The sequence below is a fragment of the Muscardinus avellanarius genome, assembly GCF_963383645.1.
Source record: "Muscardinus avellanarius genome assembly, chromosome: X".
NCBI lineage: Eukaryota > Metazoa > Chordata > Mammalia > Rodentia > Gliridae > Muscardinus > Muscardinus avellanarius.
The window spans coordinates 90221477-90240429 of NC_137792.1; positions in this window are offsets into that span (position 1 = coordinate 90221477).

Genomic DNA, 18953 nt, shown 5'->3' on the forward strand with positions numbered 1-18953 from the left:
TTACAAACAAAACTATAATGATAATCATAGTGTTTCCCTAAGTTCTATGAATCATTCTAATGAATTACTGGACCTGAGAATGGTCATAAGAACCCTGAATTTGTAGTCTTCAGAGCCACCAAACTTGGCAGTGTTATTTTACTTTTGTTTTTTTAACTAATCCCATATTACAGTTTCAAAACATCAAAAAAGTTGACAAAATTGTGATAAATTCACAATCATCATAGTTGAAATGTTTTAAATATTAGAATACACATTTCAAAATAGCTGAAGCCAGGCTGGTGTTACACATCTGTATTCCCAGCTACTCGGGATGCTGAGACAGAAAGATTGCAAGTTCGAAGCCAGCTTGGGCAACTTAACAAGAGCCTGACTCAAAAAAATAAAAAAGGCTAGGGATGTATCTCAGAGGAAGAGTGCCCCTTGGCACAATCCCCAAAACTACAAAAATGTAGCTGAAGAAACAAGCAGGGGGAAAATATATGTAGGGTCATAGAAAACCTAAAAATATAATTAACAACCTTCATTCAATATATGCTGCACATAAAAAATAAATCAAGTCAATTTACAAATATATAAACTGAAGATGAATATACATTGTTTTTAAGTACATGTGGACTATTTTCCAAAATTGAATAAATGTGCCCATCAAATAAATGGACCTCAGCAAAGAGAAACTTTTTTTAAATCACTCGAACTATATATTTTTACCACGGTGTAATTAAGCTAAATATTAATAATAAAATTCAACTTTAATATTCCCAAATGTTTGGAAATTAAGAAATGTACTTCAAATGTTTCATGGGTCAAGAAAGAAATCAAAATGGAAATTATACAACATTTTGAACTGAAGAATAATAAATAATTACCAAAAACTTGTGGCATACAGCTTAAGTGATACTTACAAATGTATAAATTTGTATATAGTGGGGTGTGGTGGCACATGCTTGTTATCCCAGTACTTGGGAGCCTGAGACAGGCCTTCCACAACTTAGTAAGACCCTGTTTCAAAACAAAGAATTAAAAAAAATCAGGCTGGAAATGTAGCTTGAAGGTAGAATGCCCCTGGGTTCAATCTCCAAAACCACAAAAAAGAATAAAGATTCTTCTTATATAAGTTACTATCTCAAAAATGTAGAAAATCACAAGTCAACCACAGAAGAAAATAGAAGAGAAAAAAATAAAAAGATAAGGAAGGCCAAGAAAGAATAAAATAGAAAAGGTATATGTGACAGAAAAATCAACAAAAACTGTTCAAACTTTAAGAATATTAAAATCTCTAAAAGATTTCATATTTTAACGATTGCTAAATTTTTGTTCCCTGACAAGGATAATCAAGGAAAAAGGGGGAAGTCAAATAACCAATGCCAGGAAATAAATGGGAGAAACTAATACAAAATCAAAATATTTACAGTCCACTAGGGAGACACTTCTATTTCAAGAATCCCAGTGTGAAAGAAGAATTATAATAGATAAAATGCATTATACTCTTATTCGTGCATTATGATTATACATCACACTGAGGTATCAAGTGATAGGATCATACATGTATACAGCACTTTGTGTGTTTTCCTCCAGATCCCACCCCCTTCCTTTTCCTTCCCCATACATGTCTTTGAAATTAGCATTGATGATTTAATATGTGTACATAGCATTATTTCAACTGTTACTTTCTTGATGTCTCTACCCCCTTCTTCCCTCCATCCCCCAAATCTTCTCCATCCCTCCATTAGAATCTCTACTTCTCTGAGGTTATTTTATATATTTTTTAAACAATGGTTTAAAGTCCCTAAAAATTGCCCAAAGGATATATATCAAATGAAAAGGCATTTACTCAGGAAAGTCTACTCTATCTCCATAAGAAGAGTGAAATCCTGTGACACATGAGCCATGACTTGGTTCCTCCTCCCTCTCCCCACATCCACTTAACAGAAGCTTTACACTGAGCAGGAGGAAAATGGGGCTCTGTAGTAGAAGCTTATAACTTTTTGTTTCCTTGGCATCTATTTTTAACATCAACTGGACTCTTCTTAACTGGAAGCAAGGCTCAGTCACCGTTTACACTTTCCAGTTCTAATCTCCTCACGGTTCCTCTGTGTGGTCAATACAAATATCTGCCATATACAACTCCTCCTGGTGACCACATCTCTATGGAACAGGCAGATGCAACCTACCTTAGGGGCTCTCCAGACCTTCGCAACCTACTCAAACTGTGTAATGACTCCCTAATAGAACTCTTGCCAGTTTGCTTTGCAACTTAACACTTAAAACTTCCCGTGGAGCTGAGTATGGTGACACTCACCTGTAATCCCAGTATTTAGGAGGCTGAGACAAGGATCACAGGTTCAAAGACAGGCTCAGCAACAAAACAAGACTCAGTAACTTAAAAAGACCTTGTTTCCAAACAAAAAAATTAAAAGGTATAGGGGTATAGATCAGAGATAGACTATCCCTTGTTTCAATCCCGAATACCACAACAGTAGATTAAATAAATAAATAAATTTCCTCATGAGAAACCTGGTTCTAATAAAGTTTTTGGCCCATGCATCCCTCTCTTTCTCCCTACCAAAATTCCCTTACTTCCATATGTGTGGTCTTCAGGAGGGCTGTGCACACCTTGGAGACTGTAAGTACTAAAACTTATAAACCTTCATATTGCAATTGTGTAATGAAACCATGCCTATAATCCCACCTATGATAGGGAAGCTTTCTTGAAGGGAACCATGCAGGTTAATCCCCTGCTGCTGATTGTTTGGCCTGGATTCTGGTAGAGAAGTACCCATCAAATATGCTGATAGAGAAACTCAAAGAATTTAATTCAAAACAGGTTCCCTCTCTTCATAGCATGTATTCAAGAGCTTCCAGTACCCCTCCAAAAGGGGCAGGCCACTTCAAATTTTTTAAACCCTCCAACTTTAGGTAGAAAAGCTAAATCTAATAAATGTGGCTAAGATGCTAGTTGCAGCAATACTCCAAGAAGCCCACATTCTATGGGCAGAAGCTCTAACCAAGGAACAGCAAGTCAATAATACTGGGATATAGTAGGAAGACAATATTGTTAATATGTTCAAAATATTCGAATCAAGAGCTGGGCATGGTGGCACCCATCTGTAATCCTAGTACTTGGGAAGCTGAGACAAGAGGATCACAATTTTGTTGTTGTTGTTGTTGTTGTTGTTGTTGTTGTTGTTGTTGTTTGTGGTACTAGGGATGGAATCCAGGGGCATTTGACCTCCGAGCTACACTCCCTGCCCTATTTTATATTCTTTATTTTGAAACCGGGTTTCACTGAGTTGCAGAGGGCCTTACTAAGTAGCTGAGGCTGTCCGCCAACCGCGATCCTCCAGGTCTCAGCCTCCCAAATGCTGGGATTACAAGCGTGTGCCACCACGCCCGGCTGAGGATCACAAGTTTGAGGCCAGCCTCAGAAACTTGCTGAGACCCTGCACAACTTATTGAGATACTGTTTCAAAACAAAAACTATTTAAAAAGAGCTGGGGAAGCCGGGCGTGGTGGCACACACTTATAATCCCCGCGCTTGGGAGGCGGAGATAGGAGGATTGCGCAGGTTCGAAGCCAGCCTCGCTGGTTTAAGAGACCCTGTTTCCAAATAAAAAATATAAATATAGGTCTGGGAATGTAGCCTGGAGGTAGAAGGGCTTCCAGGAACCCCAGAACCACCAAAAAAAAAAAGAAAAGAAAAGAAAAGAAAAAAGAGCTGGAGTAGGATTCAATCTCCAGTTCCACAAAAAAAAAAAACCTCAAACCAAACTACAGATTCAACAAAATCCCTATCAAAATTTGAATAGCCTCTTTTGCAGACACAGAAAAGGCAATCCTCAAATTCATATGTTATTCCAAATGGCCTTGAAAAGGCAAAATATCTTAAAATTAGAACAATTAAGTCAAAGGACTAACACTTTCCAAATTCAGGACAGACTTACCAGAAGGCTACAGTATCAAAACCATGTGACACTGAGATAAAGATAGACAAAAAGACACACAGAATAAGTAGAATGAAGGATGCAGAAAGAAACCAATTGTTCTGTGGCCAACTGATTTGAAACAAGGGTGCCAAGTCTGCTCAGCAGAGAAAGAACATTCTTCGACAAACAGTGCTAGCACTAGTGAATATCCATATGCAAAAATATGAATACTTCACATAATAAACAAAATTTCATTCACACTGAATCAAAAACCTAAATGTAAAACTAAAATGTTAACAGTATTAAGAGAAAACATAGCCAGGCTTGTAATCTCAGCATTCAGGAGGCTGAGACAAGAAGATCACAGTTCGCAGCCAAACTCAGCTACTTAGTGAGGCTCTCTGAAACTTAGTAAGACCCTATTTCAAAATAAGGAATTTTTAAAAATAGGGCTAGGAGGTAGAATGCCCCTGGGTTCCATTCCCAGAACCCCCCCCAAAAAGAGAGAAAGCATAAATCTAAGTTTTCATGACTTGGATTTGGCAATGAATTCTTAAATATGAAACCAAGGGGATGAGCAACAAAAGAAAAAACAGATAAATTGGACTTCATCAAAAGTAAGAAACCCATTGTGCATCAAGGGGCATAATAGATTAAAAAAAAGACAAAATAAGAGGAAAAATGTAAATCACATATCCACAATTATTTAATACCCAAAGTATATAGGTTAATAGACTACTACTACTCAAAACAAAAAAAAATACTCAAAAATGTGGAAGGAACATTTCTCAGGAGAAAATAGTCAAATGGCCAATAAGTACATGCAATAATGTTAGGAAAACTAGATATCCACATGCAAAATAATGCAGTTGGGCCCTTTATACCATACATGAAAGTCAATTCAAAATCAATTAAATATTTGACCAAAAGACTTAAGATTATAAAAATCCTACTCTTGTCAGAATCCATACAATCAATAAAAAGTAGAGTGATATTTTATTATTGTGGTAAAAATGTGAAACATAAAATCTACTCTTTGTGTGTGGGAGGCGATGGTACTGGGGATTGAAACCAGGGGTGTTCAACCTCCAAGCTATATTTACAGAATTTTGTTTTATTTTGATATGGAATCTCACTTGGTTGCTGAGAGTATCATTAAGTTGCTAAGGCTGGTCTCAAATCCGAGGTCTTCCTGTCTCAGCCACCAAAGTATTGGGATTACAGGTGTCTGCAATCATGCCCAAAAATCTACTCTCTTGACAAATTTGTAAATGTATACAGTACAGTATTGATCCATTTTGTTTGTTTGTTTGTTTGTTTGTTTGTTTGTTGGTGGTACTGGGGTTTCTGGAAGCCCTTCTACCTCGGGGCTACACTCCCAGACCTATCTTTACATTTTTTAAATTTGGAAACAGGGTCTCCTAAGCCAGCGCGCGTGGCTGGCTTCGAACCTGCGCGATCCTCCTGTCTCTGCCTCCCAAGCGCGGGGATTACAAGCGTGCGCCACCACGCCCGGCTATTGATCAGTATTGATGCTATAGAGATCTCTATGACTCAATCTTATCTTGCATGACTGAAATTTTATAGTGATTATAGCTCTATTCCCATTCTCCCAACACAGGACAACCATCATTCTATTTTCCATTTTGAAGAGTTTTACTAATTTCAATATATTGCGTGAATGAAATTATATATCACTTGTTCTAATCATCAGGGAAATGTAAATCAAAACCACAATGAGACATCACCTCACACCAGTAAGAATAGCTATTATCAAAAAGACTAAAGATAACATGTGTTGGAAAGAATGTGTAAAAAGGAGAACACTTGCTCACTGTTGGTGGGAATGTAAATTTGTTTGCCCATTTTGTAAAACAGTATAAATGCCCCTCACAAAATTAAAGGTAGAACTACCAGCCAGACGTGATGGTGAACACTTGTAATCCCAGCATTTGGGAGGCTGAGACAGGAGGATTGCGATTCAAGGACAGCCTCAGCTACTTAGTGAGGCCCTTTGCAACTCAGTGAGACCCTGTTTCAAAATAAAAATAATAAAAAAATAGGACTGGGGGTGTAGCTTGGAAGTGGAATGCCCTTGGGTTCCATCCCCATTACCGCACACACACACAGAGAACTACTATATAACCAAACAATCCCACCCCGTGGTATCTATCCAAAGGAAATGAAATCAGTATGTCAAAGAGATGCCTGTACTTCTGTGTTTATTGCAACACTATTCACAATTGCCAAGATATGGAATCAACCAAGGTGTTTACTATGGATGAACAGATAAAGAGCATTTAGTTAAGCCAGGCGTGGTGGCGCACGCTTGTAATCCCCGCGCTTGGGAGGCAGAGACAGGAGGATCGCGCAGGTTCGAAGCCAGCCACGCGCACTGGCTTAGGAGACCCTGTTCCCAAATAAAAATGTAAAAATAGGTCTGGGAGTGTAGCCCGGAGGTAGAAGGGCTTCCAGGAACCCAGCACCACCAAAAAAAAAAAACATGTAGTAAATATACATAGTGGAATATTATTCAATCAGAAAAATAATGGAATCCCGTAATTTGAGGCAAAATGAATGGAAATGGAAGACATTATGCTAATTGAAATAAGCTAAGCACAGAAAGACAAATTCCATATGTTCTCACTGATATGTAAAAGTTAATAAAAACTTGATGTCAGAAATGGAGAGTAGAAGAGTGGTCAGTAGAAGTTAGAAAGGGGAGGGGAAGGAAAGTAGGGGAAGCTTGGATAATATGTAACAAAATAGAGTTACATAGGAAAAGTAGGGTGATTTTGGTTTACAACAATTTAGTATATATTTTATAAAGAAATAAAAAAGGAGCTTGAAGTTACCTAGCACAAATAAATGATAAATATTTAATCAACTTGAAATGCAAATTACACTGATTCATCATTATATATTGTATAAATATATCAAATTACAATACTGCTGTCATTCTATTATTAAGCAATATTGCAGAGAAAAAAGCCTATAAAATCATCTACCCCAAATAACAATTTTATAAGTAAAAAACAGGCTCAGAAAATGGAAATGGCTTTATATTTGTTCAAAGTGCCATTAAGAATTGAAGACAAGTGTCTTCACTCATAATACAGGGCTCTTCCAACATCAGCACACTAACATATCATGTCATTCCCCTACTATAGAAATGATATTATCTCTTATTAGTAATTATTAATTAATTATATAAATAAATGTATGTGGTATTGTGCAATAATTCAATATTTGTATGTAGTGTAAATTATCAAATTGTGGTAGTTAACAAAAATGATATTCTTATATCATATGCCCCATTTTTAGTGATTTGCATGAGCTCAAATCCCCCATAAGACAACTCAAAATATGCAGCAACTCAAAATAATGTAACAAAACTAATCCTACCTGACAGAAGAAAACAAAGATCAATTTCCATGTTAGAAATATGAGTTGAATCTGCATATTTTCACATCATCTAAAGCACACAAAACTTCGAAGAAAGTTATTATCAGTATCTTCTTCCTCATATGGTTCTGAGAAATGTTTACTTCCAACTATTTCCTAGCAGTATTAAAATTTTTGAGAAAACAGAAATAGTTGGTAGAAATGAAAAATGGCTGTTATTTCTTTAGCATCTCCTTAGAGTCACAGGACATTTTATCATACTTATCGGCTGCATGCTGTGACCAGGGATACTATTCATTTCTCAAATAGAGACTCACATTACTTTTTTTGTCAACATCCAGACATACATAAAAGCAGAATTTATTAAAATCCATATCACTGGTCAAAATTCAGTGTCAGCAGCAGAATTATCTTTGGGGAACTTAGGTCCATCCCAGTCTGGCACCCCAAGGTGATGTTGGCCAGCAAAATTGAAAGTCAAAGAATTAGTTGATGTTGTAAATGTAATTCTCACTCCCACTGAGACAAACTTTCATCACCTCTGGAGCATATACAGCCTTTTTCTCACTTGATAAGAAATGGTTTATTTCAAAGGCACACATTGCAAAATCTCCATAGCACATAAATCAGAGCAATACTCTGCACCATTAATCAGGGCCACTCCATAGAAACTGAAAGCTAAGCGTGACTTAGCATTGATTGTTATAGCATTGTTTGGCATCAGATAATTAGTCATTTAAAAGCAAATCATTTTGGCGCCATCCATTGTTCACCATACAGAATGTGTTATCACTGATTTTGTCAGAATTTGGGATAACACTTAAAAATATAAATGCTAGGGCTTAGTATGGTGCACATCTATAATCCCAGTACTTGGGAGACTGAGACAGGAAGATTGAAACTCAAAGCCAGCCTCAGAAGCTTAGAGAGACTCTCAGCATTATAGGGAGACCCTGTTTCTAAACAAATAAGTCAGAGGGTATAGCTCAGAGATAGAATGCCCCTGGGTTCAATTACCCAGTGACAAAAAGAAGACTAGAGAAAGACAGGGAGACCAGGAGACAAAAGGAGAAAGAGGAAAGGAGGAGATATGAGGAAAGAAGAGAGAAGAAAAAGAGAAAAGATAAACTCTGGTGTTTTATGTTCTTTGGGAGATATGGTTATTGTTTTCTGGCCTATAATGAAAAAGCATCCCTTAGGATAAGAGACTTGTTTTACTTCAAGGTAAAGGCTATTTTTAGTTGGTGCATTTTTAATCATACATCTAGATGCAGCTTAGGGTGATAGAGGTATATATGCACATAGTACACGTTGAGCCCTCAGTTCCCACCCCACTCCCTCTCCCTCCCCACCTTCCCATGTTTAGCGAAGTGACTGGTTTTGATTTGTTTGTGTATGTACATCATGTCTATTGAAATGTTTTCCTGTTGAAGTCTTCCTCTACATTACCATCTCCCTCAGTTATGTCCCCCCCTTCACTCACTAAGGTTTCTTCTCCTTTCACTGGAGTCCCTCCTATGTTTTATTTTCTCCCTGGCTTCCACATATGAGGGAGAACATATAACCCTTCATTTTTTTGTGACTGACTGTTCTCAGTATGATAGTTTCCAGTTCCATCCAGTTCCCTGCAAATGATATAATTTTGTTCTTTATAGCCGAGTAGAATTCCACTGTGAATATATCCCATAATTTTGTAATCAGTTCAACTATTGATGGACATCTTGGCTGGTTCTGTAGTTTGGCAATTGTGAATTGTGCAACTATAAACATAGATATGCTTGAATAAATATGGTAGTCTGGTTTCAGTTATTTTAGGTAGATGCCCAGGAATGATATGGCTGGGTCATATAGTAGGTTCATTCCCATTCTTTGATTCCAGTGATACAGACAAAATGTAGATGTAGGCCCTAAGTGAGTAAAGAAAACAACTCATCTTCTCCTCGTCTAGATTTTGATTTTGCTTCCAACAAAGAAGTATTCAAAAGGCAATCTGAGCTAGTAATGATGATGTGTACCTACAATCCCTGTACTTAGGAAACTTAGACAGAAGGATCTCAGGTTTGATGCCAGCTTCAAAAACTTAGCAAGATCCTCAGCAACTTAAGCGAGAACCTGTTTCAAAATATAAATAAATAAATAAATAAATAAATAAATAAATAAATAAATAAATAAAAGTGCTGGGGTATAGCTTAAATGTAGAATTCCCCTGGTTTCAATTCCCTGGTACCAAGAAAACAAAAAGAAGCTGTCTAGCATATGAAGAAATTCTGGAGCTAAGTAAAAAAAAAAGAACTAAGTACTATTGTTACCCTCATGTGACAAATAGAAATGGAGACATAAAATAATCAAATAAACTTCCCAAAATCACAATGCTCATAAATGTTAGAATTGTGAATAGAATCCAGACAGAGCAGACCAAGAGGTTCTCTTATTTCACCATGATGCTCTTTCAATAGAACATGGTGTTCCTTTACACTGAGGCTTTTGGGCTTTGTGGCAGTCTATTTATCTTTTGTTACTCTAGGGTCTTAACTAAAATATTCCTTTGTTTTGCAAAAAATTAAATTATATTATTAAAGGGAAAATAGGATCCCATGCTGCATGATGGTGGAAGCAATAATTAGTGAGAAATCCTAAGAGTAAGGAAAAATCTCAGAAAAACTTTACAGATACTTCTTTTTTCTGCAAATACAGAGGTCCTAAAGAAAAATAATTTCATTTATAACATTTCCATATCTCCAGCCAGTGTCTTGACATTTTGCTGCTAAAAATCCAGTGTCTACATACTGAAGGAATATATCTGATACATGTATTCAGACAAAGACTTTAGTGATAGACATTCAAGTTATTTTATTTTTGCAATACTGGGAATGGAACCCAGGGACATTCTACCTCCAAGCTACATCCCTAGCCCTGCTTTTATTATTTTGAAGCAAGGTCTCACTGAGTTGCAAATTGGCCTCACTAAGTAGCTGAGGCTGGCCATGAACCACAATCCTCCTGTCTCAGCCTCTCAAATTCTGGGATTACAAGTGTGTGCCACCACACCCGGCTTCTAAAAGAAGGCCAAAAATGAGGAAGGGAGCAGTGCTCATTTGAAGATATGAATCTTTGTGCTGAGTTTCTTGAGTTCTCTGTATATTTTAAATATTAGTCCTCTATCAGAGAAGTAGTTAGAACAAATCTCCCATTATGTTGTCTCTCAGTTGAGGTTCTTGATAGTTTCCTTTGCTGTACAGAAGCTCTTCAGTTTAATGAAATTCCACATACTGATTCACCTTTTAATTTGTGTGCCTTTGAGGTCTTGTTGAGAAAGTTTTTACCTGTGTCTATGTGTTGAAGTGTTGGACCTATGCTTTCTTCAAGGAGCCTTAAGGTCTCTGGTCTAATTTCCAAGTCTTTGATCCATCTTGTGCAAGGTGAAAAAGTAGGATTTATTTCCATTATTCTGCATATGGTTAACCAGTTTTGCCAACACAATTTGTTGAAGAGACTATCTTTTTTCCAGTGTGCTTTTTGCCCCTTTGCCAAAAAGTAATTGGATGTAAGTGTGTATATTTTTTCTGAGTCTTCTATTCTGCTGCATTGGTCTATGGATCTGTTTTTGTGCCAATATCATGCTGCTTTTATTACTATGGCTTTGTAGTATAAAGTCAGGTATTGTGATTCCTCCTGCATGGTTTTTGTTGCTGAGAACTACCTTGGATATTCTGGGCTTTTTGTTATTCCAGATAAATTTAAGGACTGATTTTTCTATGTCTGTGAGGAATGATCTTGGTAGTTTAATGGGCATTGCGTTAAATCTGTAGATCACTTTTGGGAGGATGGCCATTTTAATGATATTTATTCTGCCAATCCATGAGCATGGAAGTTCTTTCCATCTTCTGAGATCTTCTTTGATTTCTTTTTCAGTGTTTTATAATTTTCTTTGTAGAGATCTTTTACCTCCTTGGTCAATTTTATTCCTAGGTATTTTATTTTCTTGTGGGAGATCCTGAGTGGAAGTGTTTTCTGAATTTCTTTTTCAGTGGATTTATGGTTGATTATACAGAAAAGCTTCTGATTTTTTAAGATTTATTTTGTATCCAGACACTTTGCTGAATTTATTGATAAGTTCTGTAAACCTGTATGAAACCAGCCAAGATGTCCATCAACAGAGGAATAGATTACAAAACTATGGGATATGTATACAAAAGAATTTTACTCAGCCATAAAGAAAAGCAGAATTACATCACTTACAGGGAAATGGATGGAACTGGAGGAGATTATGCTAAGTGAGATTAGTCAGTCACAAAAAATAATAAATCGGATGCTCTCCCTAATATGTGGAAGATAGGGAGAAAATGAGTCTTAGGAAAAACTGGACAAAGAAGGAGAGTCTATAGATGAGCAAATAAGGCAACCTAACTCAGGCGATGGGAGCTGGGAAGAGGGAAATTCTCTAATGCACATGATGTACTTTAACAAACATATCAATGTCAATCTCCAAGCCAAATATGGGAAAGAGGGAGGGGGAAGTGTGGGAATTGGGTATGAGAAAATTGAGTGATTGTGCATGTGTGTCTCCACCATCTTGTATCCCATTAAGATGTATGACCACAACGCACCAATAAAACATTTTAAAAAACTAAAAAAAGATATGAATCTTTTTGGAACACAGATAAATGTATTATAAGGAATCATTTTAAATCACACCTCTTAGGCACCAGATTGCTAATCTAATGGTGAGTCTGTCGCTTAGTACAGAGTCTCCAATGCTTATTCGGATGACATGGGCAATATTCCCAGGGAAAAAAATGCTTCCAGAATGATGGAACAAGCTTTCATTTTACCATCAGTGAACAGCAAAAGTGACTTATTCTTTCAATAGAATTTATTAATCAAGTTTATGTCCCAGAAATAACCGGGGAACCTTAAAAAAAGATGGTAATAATTTAATTACACTCTTTCATTGTTGATCAAATGACAATACTAAGAAGTATGGATTACTATATGTTAACCTGGATTGATGTTACCAGTTTTATGCCACAGGGTTTTATACTTGTTTCTTCCATAGTTGGTATTAATATTCCCTAGAAAAAGGTTTCTCTGAATAGTGTCCAATTCTACTTTCAGTGGGTGAAATTTATAGTTATGATTTTTTGTTTTGATTTGTTTTGGTCCTAAGCATTAAACCCAGTGGCATTCAACAACTGAGCTATACTCCAATTCATCTTATTTCTTATTTTAAAACAGGCTCTCACTAAATTGCCTATGCTATCATCTAACTTGTGATCCTCCTGTCTCATCTTACCAAGTACTAGGTTTGCAGGTGTATGGTTCTTAATGTAGCATGCATATCACTATTATCTATGATAAATTTCTAGAAAATGCATGCTCAGGGATTCTGAGTCAACAGCAATATTTTTTTTAGTTCTGGGGATTTAACCTAGAAGCATTCTACCTCCAAACTGCACCCCCAACTCTTTTTTTAATTGTTTTTGAAACAAGGTTTTTCACTCACTTGTTTGAGTCTTGCTAAGTTACTGAGGCTGATCTCAAACCTTTGATCCACCTGTTTGAGCCTCCTAAATACTGCAATTACAGGCATGTGCCACTGTACCCAGCTACAATGTTTTTTAAAAATTCAAATAGTGATTCTGATATACCACCACCATTTGAAAGTTAAGTACACCATAACAGAGTTTCCCATACATTGCTCATTTTATCAGCATTGTCAAGAACATTTCCATTCCATTCCATTCCACTTCTAGACAGAGTAGATAACTAATTTTTTTAATTTTTCTTGAGGAACTCACAAGACTGTAAATGGAAGACAGGCATAAAAACAGGTTAATAATAATACCAAGTATAAAACTTTGCATCAAATCGAAGAGATGAATATCAAAACTACCCTAAGATATCACCTAACTCCAACTAGAATGGCAATCATTCAAAACACAATCAACTCAATTACATCATTTTCAGGGAAATGGATGGAACTGGAGGACATTATGCTAAGTGAGATTAGAGTTAAGGAGAAATGGGTCATAGGAGGAACTCTAGATGAAAAAGGAAATCCTATAGAGAGGCAAACAAGACAATCTAAAGGGGGAGAAAGGAGGGGGGAAGAGGAAAATCTCTAAAACACACAATGTACTTAAACATATCGAAGTCAATGACTAAGCCAAGCAAGGGAGGGAGGGACGGGGAGGAAATGGGATGGGAATTGGGTAGGGGTTAAATCAGCGATGTGTACATGTTTGTACACACAAGTTTTTTAACCCAATATGATGTTTGAATATAATGCACCAATAAAAAATAAAAAATCACAAACAACAACAAAAACTGATGAGGATGTAGAAAAGTTAGAACTCTAGTACATTGTTGGTGGGATTGCAAATTCTCAAAATTGCACTTTGGAAAACACTATGGAGGATCCTCAGAAGACTTGGAACAAACCTACTATATTATCTGGCAATACCACTTCTGGGTATCTACCCAAAAGTGTGAAAACCAAACTACCAAACTAATGCACGTGTATCTATGTTCACAGCTGCACAGTTCACCATAGCCAAACTATGGAACCAGCCAAGATGTCCATCAACAGATGAATGGATTACAAAACTGTGGGATATGTACACAATGGAATTTTACTCAGACATAAAGAAAAATACAATTACATCATTTGTGGAAAAATGAATGGAACTGGTAAACATTAGTCAGTCACAAAAAGTAAAAAATCAAATGTTCTCCCTAACACACAGAAGCTAGGGAGAAAAAGAGTCATAGGAGGAATTCTGGATGAGAAAGGTGAGCAAATAAGGTGACCTAACTGAGGGGGATGGGAGAGGGGAAGAAGGAAATTCCTAATGTACATGATGTATATTCACAAACATATCAAAGTAAATCACTAAGCCAAACATGAGAAGAAAGGTGGAGAAAGGGAATGGGGCGGGAATTGGGTAATGAGTGATGTGTGCATGTGTGCTTCTACCATCTTGTACTACATTAAGATGTATGGCTACAGTGCACTCAAAAAAAGAAGTTTGCATCAATTTTCATAGAATCTTAGAGTTCAGACTGAGAAAAAATGATAAATTTATACTTAGATGAGCAATGGACAACTTCATATAAAATACAAAATTATAATTGGTTTCTTGCAGGATGAGGAAGAGGAGAAAAAGTTATGAATGGAAACACAATGAGTTATGACAGAACATGGCATATTTGGGACAGAGTGCTAAGTTTAATATAGCTGAAATGAGAGTGCATAGTTTTGTGATAACTGAAGATAGGAGTTGTGACCGCATTATAAAAAACATTGTATAAAATTATAAGCATTTTAGAATTGATTCAGTAGGTTGGTAGCCCCTTGGCTAGCCATGGATAATTACAGAGATTCTGAAAACTCATAGGTATATATGTGAATTTTTTTAAGACTAAAGGTACAATAAAGGTTTACAAGAGCTGAAGTGAGAGGAGTAGATATCTTTTAAAAATAAATTCTGAAGCAATGTGAAAAACAAACAGGATCAGAAGGAGGCAGTGAAATGCATAGAAGGCACTTGTAACAGTCCAGGTGAAAGATGGTGAAAGACTAAGGGGAAAATCATGTCATCTGTGAATATGAACATGTGCTCAGGGACCACATAATACAGAGCCCTGTATGGCAATGCTAGAGCCAATATCCTACCTTTGAACCACTGAAGAAATAATGAAAGATTTTGCCTCTTTTTTATTTGGTTGTTTTTGTTGTTGTTGTTGTTGTTGTTGTTGTTCATATGTTTGAAGGATGGGGAGAGAAAGAGGGACAGAGAGAAGTTTATTTGGAAAAACTACAAGAAAACAGTAGCCATGCCTCTTTTTACCATCCAGAATTATTCTTAATGTATTGGCCCATTTGCTTCCAGTATTTGTTTCTTTTTGTAAGTTTCTTTTGTAAAGCTACAAACCATCCAAGAACACAATTTTCTAATAACAGTTATAGTACTGAAACTGAAAACACGTTTGACTCTCTTTTATCTCAAAACTTTGCCTTACACTCTGGAGGTAAATATTGCTGTAAATTTAGTAGGAACACTTCCTTTTATCTTGTAAATATAATTTTACCTAATAATGTGTATACCCTAGAAAAGGAAATAATATATACTCATATATGTATATATATATATATATATATATATATATATATATATATATTCACATATATTTCTTGAACAGACTTTTTTCAGTATATGTTTTGGCCCTTTCTCAAATATTAATTGGCCGTAAGTGTGCAGATTTGTTTCTGAGTCTTCTCTTCTGCACTATTCCCTCTATGCATCTGTTTTTGTGCCAGTGACATGCTGTTTTTGTTACTATGGCTGTGTAGTATAGTTTAAAGTCAGGTATTGTGATGCCTCCTCCAAATGGGTAGTTTCTTGAAAAGTTAGCATACACATGACTGAGTCGTTCACTCCTAGATATTTACTCAAAAGACATAAAACTATACATGAACTATACATGAATATTAGAGCTTTATTCATATTGATGAAAACTGAAACAACTTAAATGATCTTCTAATGGTGAATGATCTGACAAACCATGGTAAAAGCATAAAATGACATAATAATCAGCAGCAAAGAGTAGCAAAATATTTAAACACCAAAAAAATTTTCTCAATGGTAAAAAGCTAAAAGGTTTCACCATAAAATCAGGAACAAGATAAGGTGCTCACTTTCCCCTCTTCTATTTAACAAAACACTGAAAGTTCTCAAGCAAGCAATGCGGCAAGAAAAACAATAGACACACAAATCAGAAGAGAAATTGTTTCTGTTTGCAGATATCATGATCTAAAGATATCACAAAAAAATCACTACAACTAATTCTAAAATCCAGTTAAATTACTTGATACAATATCCACATACAAGCATCAGTTGTGCTTCTATAGAAAAACAAAGCTAGAAATATGGCAATTCATTATTTTAAACTGAACTATAAGGCTATAGTAATCAAATTAGCATGGTACTGGCATAAAAACAGACATATAGTCCAATGGAACAGAATAGATATACTAAAAATAAACCAAATATATGGTCCACTAGTCTTTTACAATATTGAAAATAATACACAATAGGACAATCTCTTCAATAAATGGTACTATAAATACAGATTATCCACATGCAAAAGAATAAATATTGGACCCCTATTTTACACCATACTCAAAAATTAACTCAAATGGCTATTAAAAGACTTAAGTACAAGACCTTAATCTATAAAAATCCCAGAAGAAAACATAGAGAGAAAACTCCTTGACATTGTGTTATTGATTTTTAATATGTCCAAAAAAAAAAAACTGAGGCAACAAAAGGAAAAATAAGCAAGTGGAATTATATCAAAATAAAAACATCTGCACAAAAAGTAAGCAATCAACAAAATAAAAAGTCACCTAAAGAATGGGAAGAAATATCTGGCTGTGATGGTACACACCTGTAATCCCAAATACTTGAGAGGCTGAGACAGAAGGATTGCAGGTTTAAGACTATCCTCAGCAACTTACTGAGATGCTGTTGCAAAATAAAAAAGAACTGTGTGTAATAGCTCAGAAGGAGAATGCCTCTGGGCTCAATCTCTAGTACTACAGGCTCACGCAACAAAAACAGAATGGGAGAAAATATTTTCAAATTATACAAATCATAAGGAGTTAATATTTAAACACATGAAGTCCTACAACTCAATAGAAAAATAAATAAACAAATAACCCAATTTTAAAAAAAGTCAAAGTCACCAGGTGTGGTGGCACATGATTGTAATCCCAGCATTCGGGGAGGCTGAGACTGGAGGATCATGGTTCACAAACAGCCTCATCTACTTAGTGAGGCCATCTACAATTTAGTGAGACCCTGTTTCAAAATAAAGAATAAAAATTAGAGCAGGGAGTGTAGCTCAGAAGTCAAATGCCCCTGGGTTCCATTCCCTGACCCACAAAAAAAAAAAAAAAATAGGTCAAAGTCGCCCAGGCGTGGTGGCACATGCTTGTTAATCCCAGAATTTGTGGGGCTGAGACAGGAGGATCGAGGTTCATGGAAAGCCTAAGCTACCACTTATTGAGGCCCTCTGCAACTCAGTGAGACCCTGTTTCAAAATAATAAAAAATAGGTTGTGGTATAACTCAGAGGTAGACTGCCCCCTGGGTTCCATTCCCAGTAAAAAAAAAAAAAAAAAAAAAAAAATAGGTCAAAGTATGAGGAAGGCTTACAGATGTCCAATATGTAAGTACAAAAAAAAAAAAAACAAACTCAACATCACTAATTGTCAAATGAATGCAAACAAAACCACAAAATCAAACAACGTTAAGCCGGGCATGGTGGCACACTCTTGTAATCCCCGCGCTTGGGAGGCAGAGACAGGAGGATTGCACAGGTTTGAAGCCAGCCGCGCTGGCTTAAGAGATCCTGTTTTTTAAAACTGTTAATATAAGAAATCCATGAAAAAACACATTTTCAAAGGAAAACAAAAATATTAGATGTTTTCTAATTGTTACTGGGAATATGTGCTTTATCCGGCATATTTATTTACCTATTAAAATATCCATTTATGTTTTTATTTATTTTTATTTTTAAATTTTTTCACGGGTCTTGGGATGGAACCCAGGGGCTTTCAACCTCCAATCAATACCCCCAACTCTATTTTTTATTCTTTATTTTGAAACAGGATCTTACTAAGTTATGGAGGGCCTCATTAAGTAGCTAAGGCTGTTTGAGAACCTTGATCTTCTGGTCTCAGCCTCCCAAATGCTGGGATTACGAGTGTGCACCACCATGCCAGGTTTCCATTTATGTTTTTAAATCAGCATATATGAAACCAAATTTTGTCAAACCCTCAAAGTTTTTTGAAATTTTAACATATTCCATTGCCAAGTAAATTTTATTTAAAAATTAAAAAAAAAAAAAAGAGATCCTGTTTTCAAATTTTAAAAAGTATAAAAATAAGTCTGGCATTGTTGCTCGGAGGTAGAAGGGTTTCTAAGAACCCCAGTACCACCAAAAAAATTAAATGTTCATGAGGATGTGGGGAAATAGGAACTTTTCTACACTGTTGGTGGGATTGCAAATTAGTGAGCCACAATGGAGTTTTCTCAGAAGACTGAGAATGAACCCACCATATGATTCAGCTATGTCGCTCCTGAGTATCTTTACAAAGGTGTTGAAATCAAAATACTATATTGATATATGCATATACATGTTTATAGAAAATCAATTCATAATAGCCAATTACAGAAACAACCTAGGTACCCATCAACAGAAGAATGAATTGCAAAATTATAGAATATGCAATGGAATTTTACTCATCCATAAAAATAACAAAGCTATGTTATTTTCAGGAAAATGGAAGGACCTGGAGAACATGATATTAAGTGAGATTAGCCAGTCACAGAAAATGAAGGGTCACATGTTTTCTTTCATATACAGAAGCTGGGAAGTAATTGAAATATAAGAGGGACTTCAGATAATAGAGGAGAAAGCTCAGTAGAGCCAGGGGGTGATCTAGAATAAAGAGGAGGGTAGAAAGGAGAATCAATGAAGGAATCACTTTCATTGACATTATCTACATATGTGAGAATACCAATCTCAATATCCTGTATGGGAAAGAAGAGGGAAT